Consider the following 8,789-nt stretch of genomic DNA (forward strand, 5'->3'; position numbering starts at 1 on the left):
TCATTTTTTGTTTTATATTATCCTTTGTTTTTGTATATTTTATCTTTTTTCTTATTGTTATTATTTTTTTTATGTTCACGTGCTGATGTTTTTTTTTATTTTGTTTTTTCTTTTAATTTTTAATTATGTTTTTTTATTCATGTTTTATTTCTTAATCTTTCTTTGTTATGAATCTTTTTTTTTCATCATATGTGATGTTCTATAATACATTAAGTGTTGTTTTATGGTTAATTCAGCGATGTTTACCTAGTATACATACAATGTTCTATAATGTGTTGAGTAATGTTCTATTGTGAATTTAGTGATGTTCGCTTAGTACACATGTGGTGTTCTATGATATATCTAGTGATGTTCACGTAATATATATATATATGATATTCTATAATGTATTTAATAGTGTTTTATAGTGTATTTAGTGATGTTCAGTTTAGTACACATGTGATGTTTTATAGTTTATTTTTAGGATGTTTTAAAACTATCCATATGATGTTCTTTTAAATTTTTCTCTATCACGTGTTTTTTTTCCTTAGGCCCTGTTTAGTTTGCCACCAAAATTTTTTTCATCCATCCCATCGAATCTTTGGACACATGCATGTAACATTAAATATACATAAAAAATAAACTAATTACACAGTTTAGTTGAAAATCGTGAGACGAATCTTTTAAGCCTAGTTACACCATGATTAGTCTTAAGTGCTACAGTAACTCATATGTACTAATGATAGATTAATTATGTTTAATAGATTTGTCTTGCAGTTTCCTAACGAGCTATGTCTAAAAACCTCTCTCGACATCCTTCCGACACATCCGATGTGACACCCAAAAAATTTTCATCAGCAATCTAAACAGGACCTTATGCTTTGCTCTAGATTTTATTTTTTTGTTTACATGATGTATTTATTTATTTATTTTAAATATTATAATATCAGTTTCATCTAGAACACTATTTTTTAAATTGAAAACATTTTTCTTACGAAGATGGAACATTTATTTTATGAACCTAAAACATTTATGTTCTTGTCGTATACAATGATGTTCTATGATATATTTTATGATGTTCATATAGTATATATAGTATATATGCAATGTTCAGTTATGTTCTTTTGCGATGTTCTCATGAGATTGGTCTGGACCATGAGATAAATGTCCGTACATAAAATGTTTTCTAAATATATTCATGTGGGGTCTTGTTTTGAAGAGTTTATTACAAGAAATACGATGGTGTAATCGGATTTTAATTTCAACATTTGGTTTAGCAGCTACGACTTTTTTACTTTAAGAAACACCTTGCATGTGCTGATGTCATCTATTTTGGAGTTTTCTATATGCAGTAAGGGACAAGCACAGAAAGAGTTGGAACCTCCACTGGCGCGCAGACTCCATGTCAACTCGGGCTGACGGGTGAGCGGGAAACCAGCGCGTGAATCATCGACCAAGTTTTTGGTCTGAATAATCAGACTGTAGCAGTCCCCCTCCGCGGCTCTCCACGACGACCCGGCTTCCGCCACGGCCTCCCGCGCCTTCGCCGCCAACGCAGCCATTTTCCTCGCGACCTCGGCGCCCTTGTCCCCGGTCATCAGGTCGCTAGTCACCCTGGCAATCTGCTCGCTTCGGGCCATCCCGCTGACCGCGTCACTCTTCGCTGGCACCCTGATCCCAACTCCCAGCTCGTCGACGACCAGCTTCGCGTTGATCGGCTGCTCGGCACCCATCGCCATCGGCCACACCGCCAGTGGCACGCCGGCGCTGATGGTCTCCAGCGCCGAGTTCCAGCCGCTGTGGCTGAGGAATCCCTTGACGCACTCGTGCGCAAGGATCGCGCGTTGGTCCACCCACTCGCGCACCAGCATGCCCCTGCCCTGGACGCGCTCCTCGAAGCCCACTCCCAAGGTCGGCGTCAACGGGTCTCACGGCCCATAGGAAGTCCAACCCAGCTCGGTCCAGCCCGTCCGCCACCTCCCTCAGCTTAGAGCCCGGCACGGCCACCATGGTGCCAAGCGCTACGTAGAGGACGGCACGGCCGGCAGCGGCCTTCTCGTCGAGCCACCGCATTCAAGCAGGCTTGGCGACGGCGACGTCACCATGGCAGTGCCACGGCGCCTCGGGCGCCGTCCTGGCGAGGCAGAGCGGGCCGACGGGCCAGGCCATCGGCCGGACATGGCGGTTCCAGTGCTGGACGTACCGGCCCTCCATGGCGTCTAAGGTGTTCACGATCAGGTCGTGGCTGTTGGCTATGGCGTGCCCGATCTTGGCGTCCGTCTCGCGCATCGGCATCCGCCCCGTCGTCGTCGCCAGGTCGTTGAAGGGGAACGGGATGTCGGCGAGGGCGAGCTGGACGTCCGGGAACTCCGGCACGGTGAACACGGCGGCGTCGTCCGGGGTGGTGCCGCAGGTGAGCACGGAGGCTGGGTTGTCACGCAGGACCACCTCCCGGACGACGTGCGCGAACATGTTCGTGCCGAAGAACGCCAGCGTCGGGACTCCGCGTGCGGCAGCCGACGCGTGCGCCCAGTATAGGAACGCGTCGGCGACGATGACGGTGGCGGGGGGCTGCAGGGCGGCGAGCGCCTCCTCGAACGGCGGCCGCAGCTGCGAGACGGACTCGACGAAGGCCGGGAAGGAGGAGAGGACAGCGAGTCGAGTGCCTCCACGCACTCCGGGCACGGCGGGGCGCCCGGGTTGGTCACGTTGTCGGCGAAGGGGAGCTCCACGATGGCCACGCCGTCGTCGCCGCCGGCTAGCGCGGCGCGGACGAACGCCGCGTTTTGCCCGGGGTGGTGAGGAAGGTGATGGTGGCCAGCTGCCGGCGTCGGAGCAGGTGGGTCATGGGTGAGGAGTGTTAAAGGATAATCTTAACATTCGGCAACATAGACCAGATCGTGTGTATGCATGTGTGTTACGACCAGATGCGTTAGACTCGATCATGTGTTAACCCATGAATAGGAGTGGTCACGTATGAATAGGAGCACATTGATTATTGTCCATGTAAACAATACTGCATGATCTCCAAGAGGTCTATTTATGTATGGTACCACGGATGGGGCTTTTCCATCCATTGAGAAACACACATTCACCAAGGACCCAAGATAGGGCCTGGTGCTTCCACCATCTGCGCCTCTGATTATTCTTTACATGGTATTCAGAGTCTAATCTCCACAAAATCCAATCCACCAAATCTAGCGCCATGTCTAGCTCAAATTCATCAACCAATTTTTTCTCTGGCATAGATGTCTCACAAAAATTGGGAAAGGTGAATCATGCGCCGTGGAAAGCCGAAGTTCGTTCAGCCATACGTGGCGCTTGTCTTCAAGGGCACATCACCGGCGACACCAAGGCTCCCGAAGAAGAGCTCGTCGCCACCGTTGAAGGAAAAGTAGAAAAGAGGCCGAACCCGGCTTTTGAGGAGTGGGAAGCCAAGGACCAACAGGTCCTACGGTTTCTTCTATCGTCGCTCACCAAGGAGGTGAAAATCCAAGTCTCTACATGTGAGATTGCGGTGGCTGTCTGGAATGCCATCGAGCAGATGTTTGCGTCTCAAACGCGTGCACGCACGGTGAACATTTGCATCGCCCTCGCCAACACCAAGAAGGGAAATTCCACCGCTGCCGAGTACTTCGCGAAGATGAAGGCGCACGGCGACGAGATGGCTGCAGCCGGACGACGGCTTGATGATGAAGAACTGGTGAGTATATACTCATCGGACTAGGAGAAGACTACACTTCTCTAGTCACAACCCTAACTGCTAGGGTCGAGCCCATCACAGTTGGGGAGTTGTACTCACAACTTCTTAACTTTGAGACTCGTATGGACCTGACCTATGGAGGCAATAGTCCAGGGTCTGGATCCGCGAACGCCGCCAGTCGGGGACGTGGTGGTTTCGCAAGAGGAGGCCGCAACCAAGGAGGACATGGCGGCCAGAACAATCAGCGTGGCCGCGGGCTCGACAGTGCTTCGGCACGTGGTCGCGGCAACGTCAACAACGCGTCGCAAAGGGGTGGCGGGCGCGGTGGCTACAACAACAACCACCACCGTGCACCGCCATCTGATGGCGATGAACGCCCTCTATGCCAAGTCTGCTTCAAGTTCGGGCACACAGCGGATCGATGCTGGCATAGGTATAATGAGAACTATGTGCCATATTCGAAGCTAGTCGCAGCTGTAATGAACTCCTACACCATTGACAACAATTGGTACACTGACACCGGCGCCACCGATCATATCACAGGTGAGCTGGAGAAGCTGTCTTTCAGAAACAAGTACAATGGAGGAGATCAGATCCACACAACAAGTGGTGCAGGTATGAATATTAGTCATATTGGTCATACTACTGTTCGTACCCCTAATCGTGATATTCATCTTAAAAATGTTCTCTATGTTCCCCAAGCAACAAAGAATCTTGCTTCTGTTCATAAATTAGCTTCTGATAATTCTGCATTTTTAGAATTTCATCCAAACTTCTTTTTGATAAAGGATCAGGCAACGAAGAATACAATTCTTAGAGGGAAATGTCACAACGGGCTTTATCCGCTTCCTTCATTTCCAATAAAACAAGCTTGTGGTGCCGCCAAGATTCCCTTGTCACGATGGCATTGTCGCTTAGGTCATCCATCTTCAACTACTGTTAAACAAGTTGTTAGTAGAAATAATTTGTCTTGCCTAGATGAATCATCTAGTGAGTCGGTTTGTAATGCATGTCAGCAAGCTAAGAGTCATCAGTTGCCTTATTCGAGATCTTCAAGTGTGTCTACTTTTCCTTTAGAACTTGTGTTCTCTGATGTCTGGGGGCCTGCACCAGAGTCAGTTGGTAGAAAAAAATACTATGTGAGTTTTATTGATGATTACAGTAAATTCACTTGGATCTATCTTTTAAAGTACAAGTCTGAAGTTTCCATAAATTTTAAGAATTTCAGGCTCTTGTTGAGAGACTCTTTGATCGAAAAATTCTAGCAATGCAAACCGATTGGGGAGGAGAGTATCAAAAACTCAATTCCTTCTTTGCCAAAATAGAGATCACCCATCTAGTGTCATGTCCCCATGCACATCAACAAAATGGAGCGGCAGAGCGAAAACATCGCCACATTGTAGAAGTTGGCTTGTCCTTATTATCTCATGCTTCTGTTCCACTAAAATTTTGGGACGAAGCATTTCTCACAGCCTCTTACTTGATAAACCGTGTGCCAAGTCCTGTTATCCAAAACTCCACTCCACTAGAACGCTTATTCCAACAAACACCGGATTACGACACACTTCGTGTTTTCGGGTGTGCTTGTTGGCCTAATTTGCGCCCATATAATTCTCACAAACTTGAATATAGATCCAAATGTTGTGTTTTCCTAGGATACAGTCACCTCCATAAGGAATTCAAGTGTCTTGATATAGCTTCTGGGCGTGTTTATATATCTCGAGATGTTGTGTTTGATGAAGAAGTTTTTCCTTTTTTCTGAACTTCACTCCAATGCAGGCGCACGCCTTCGTTCTGAAATCAATCGCCTTCATCCAACTTTGATAAATCCTGGGGGCGTACATATAGTTGATCAATTTGCTAATATTCCTACTAATCCTAATGGTTTAATTGTTGAAGAAAATTCAGGAACAATTGACGCAGGGAATACAACAAATATGCAGCCATGCAGCGATGCTGGACATGAGGTAGATATGCTCCGGTCAATAGGAACCGGAGGTTACTCCCATGCAGATCAGCAGGAAGCCCCGTGCATCCCAACTCATGCAGACCAACAACAACTCCCATGCAATGACTCGCATGCAAGGGTCTCCACTCCGTGTGGTAGGAGCCAAGGGGAAGAGACCGAGTCCACAGGTGGGGAGCAACAACCGCAATTGTCTCCTCCGCCTTCTACACCTCCGCCAGTGTCTCCTAGACTGTCTCCGCCAGTCAGAGAAGTTGCAGCAGGTACTGCAAGTCAAGAACCCCAAATGCTAGCTCGACCAAGAACTCGGCTACAGAATGGCATCCGAAAAGAAAAGGTATACACCGATGGTACTGTTAAATATTATTTTCTAACGTCGACTGGTGAACCATGCAGTGTTAATGATGCACTAGCCGATATAAATTGGAAGCACGCAATGGAGACAGAATATAGTGCCTTGATGAATAATAAGACCTGGCATCTTGTTCCACCAAAAAAAGGAAGGAATGTTATAGGGTGCAAATGGGTCTACAAAATCAAACGAAAGGCAGACGGGAGTCTAGATAGATATAAAGCTCGCTTAGTGGCGAAAGGGTTCAAACAGAGGTATGGAATTGATTATGAAGACACTTTTAGTCCTGTTGTTAAACCTGCTACTATTCGTATTATTCTGTCCATCGCTGTCTCTCGAGGGTGGAGCCTTCGCCAACTTGATGTACAAAATGCATTTCTCCATGGTCACCTTGAAGAAGAAGTTTACATGCAGCAACCACCAGGTTTTGAAGACACCTCTAAACTTGGCTATGTTTGCAAACTCGATAAAGCATTATATGGACTAAAGCAGGCACCTAGAGCTTGGTACTCTCGGCTAAGTAGAAAACTTCTCTCACTTGGCTTTCATGCATCAAAAGCAGATACTTCACTATTCTTTTACAACAAAGGAGACATAACCATGTTTGTTCTTGTGTACGTTGATGACATCATAGTAGCTAGTTCCATAGGAAAGGCTATTGATGCCCTGCTTCAGGACCTTCAAAAGGAGTTTGCACTAAAGGATCTTGGACAGCTTCACTATTTCTTAGGCATTGAGGTGTGTAAGGTACGTGATGGAATTGTCCTAATGCAAGATAAGTATGCCTCTGATCTTCTTAAGAAAGCAAGCATGTGTGGATGCAAACCTGTAACTGCTCCACTAAACCCTAAACCCTAAACCCCAAATGATGCTACTCATTATAGAATTATTGTTAGGGCATTACAATATCTAACACTCACTAGACCTGACATAGCCTATTCAGTAAATAAGGTGTGTCAATTTCTTCATGCTCCAACTACTGTGCATTGGGCAGCAGTGAAAAGAATTTTGAGATACCTAAAACAATGCACCAAGCTGGGTCTCAAGATTCACAAGTCTTCTTTTACACTGGTGAGTGTTTTTTCAGATGCAGACTGGGCAGGTAGCACAGATGATAGGAGGTCTACAGGAGGCTTCGCGATTTTTCTGGGTTCTAATCTTGTATCTTGGTGTGCTCGCAAACAACACACCGTGTCAAGATCCAGCACTGAGTCTGAGTACAAAGCTGTAGCTGATGCAACTGCTGAGGTGATGTGGATTCAAACTCTTCTTCAAGAATTGCATATCAACAGCCCAAGGGCAGCTAAGTTATGGTGTGATAATATTAGAGCGAAGTACTTGTCAGCTAATCCAGTATTTCATGCCAGAACTAAACATATAGAAGTTGATTATCACTTCGTCAGAGAAAGAGTATCACGGAAATTGTTGGATATTGAATTTATCTCTTCTGGTGATCAAGTAGCTGATGGCTTTACAAAGCCACTGTCAGTTCGACTCTTAGAGAACTTCAAATACAATCTCAACCTGGTAAAGTTGTGATTGAGGGGGAGTGTTAAAGGATAACCTTAACATTCGGCTACATAGACCAGATCATGTGTATGCATGTGTGTTACGACCAGATGCGTTAGACTTGGTCATGTGTTAACCCATGAATAGAAGTGGTCACATATGAATAGGAACACATTGATTATTGTCCATGTAAACAATACTGCATGATCTCCAAGAGGTCTATTTATGTATGGTGCCACGGATGGGGCTTTTCCATCTATTGAGAAACACGCATTCACCAAGGACCCAAGATAGGGCCTGGTGCTTCCACCATCTACGCCTCTGATTATTCTTTACAAGGAGGTCGGTCAGCGGGATGGTATGGCTCTTGGCCATGAACAGGAAGATGACGACGTGGGGAAGCTGAGCCTGCGCGTCATGGGCTCGGCCGCGAGACAACGTAGAAGCAGGTGCAGGAGCTGGAGACGACGCCATTGGACTAAGGGCGGAGCTGGTGGATGTGATGTGAGCATGTGCGGAGTTGCGATTAATGGCGCGTGAAATTTCCGTGTTTAAATAAATGTTCACGAGCGTATCAACGTGTTTGCTGCGAATCTGTTTTTCCTAGGGCAACCACAAATGTATATAGACTAAGTAGTCCATATGAGCAGCTTTTGTGTTAGTGGACAATAGCTATTGCTGTCTCCATAATGTTTCAGTCAACAACTAGTCCATAAAGTGGATCCCATATAAGATAAAAAATTATTTCTCTTTATAATCCTGTGTAAAGCCAAGAAAGAGAGAGTGATGAGTGAGAAAAAGTAACATTTTTTATTTCCTATGGGTAGTCCATAAGCTTATGGATACCTTTTACTATGGACTCCTCTATGGACTTATCTCACAGTGTTCCAGTTATTTGATAGCAAATATTTTAATCCTATGAACTACCTTATGGCACACATTGTGGTTGCTCTTATATCAACAAGAAATCGTCAAGAACTAGCGGAGGACACCTCCACTTCTGTGTGTGTGTGAAAAATGGGCATCATCAGACCATGTACCATTTCTATTAATCAAAGAAAATCTTCAACGCTGAGGACACCTCCACTTCTGTTGTCTTGATTCAAGGGTTCAAAATTTCGGCAAAATTTCACGAATTTCAGTAATTTCCGTGGTGGCTGAAAAAAATATCTAAAATTTCATTATATAATAATATATATGCTATATAACTTTAGACTCATATTTTCTGTTATTTATATTGTATATTCTTCTATTCAATAGATGTGTAATCATAAATCATA

At 45.3% G+C, this 8,789-nt stretch overlaps 1 pseudogene; it reads right to left on the reverse strand.

Annotated features, from left to right (window-relative positions):
- LOC110432482 lies at positions 1,075-8,315 on the reverse strand (annotated as a pseudogene).

This window comes from Sorghum bicolor, chromosome 2 (assembly GCF_000003195.3).
Source record: "Sorghum bicolor cultivar BTx623 chromosome 2, Sorghum_bicolor_NCBIv3, whole genome shotgun sequence".
Taxonomy (NCBI): Eukaryota; Viridiplantae; Streptophyta; class Magnoliopsida; order Poales; family Poaceae; genus Sorghum; species Sorghum bicolor.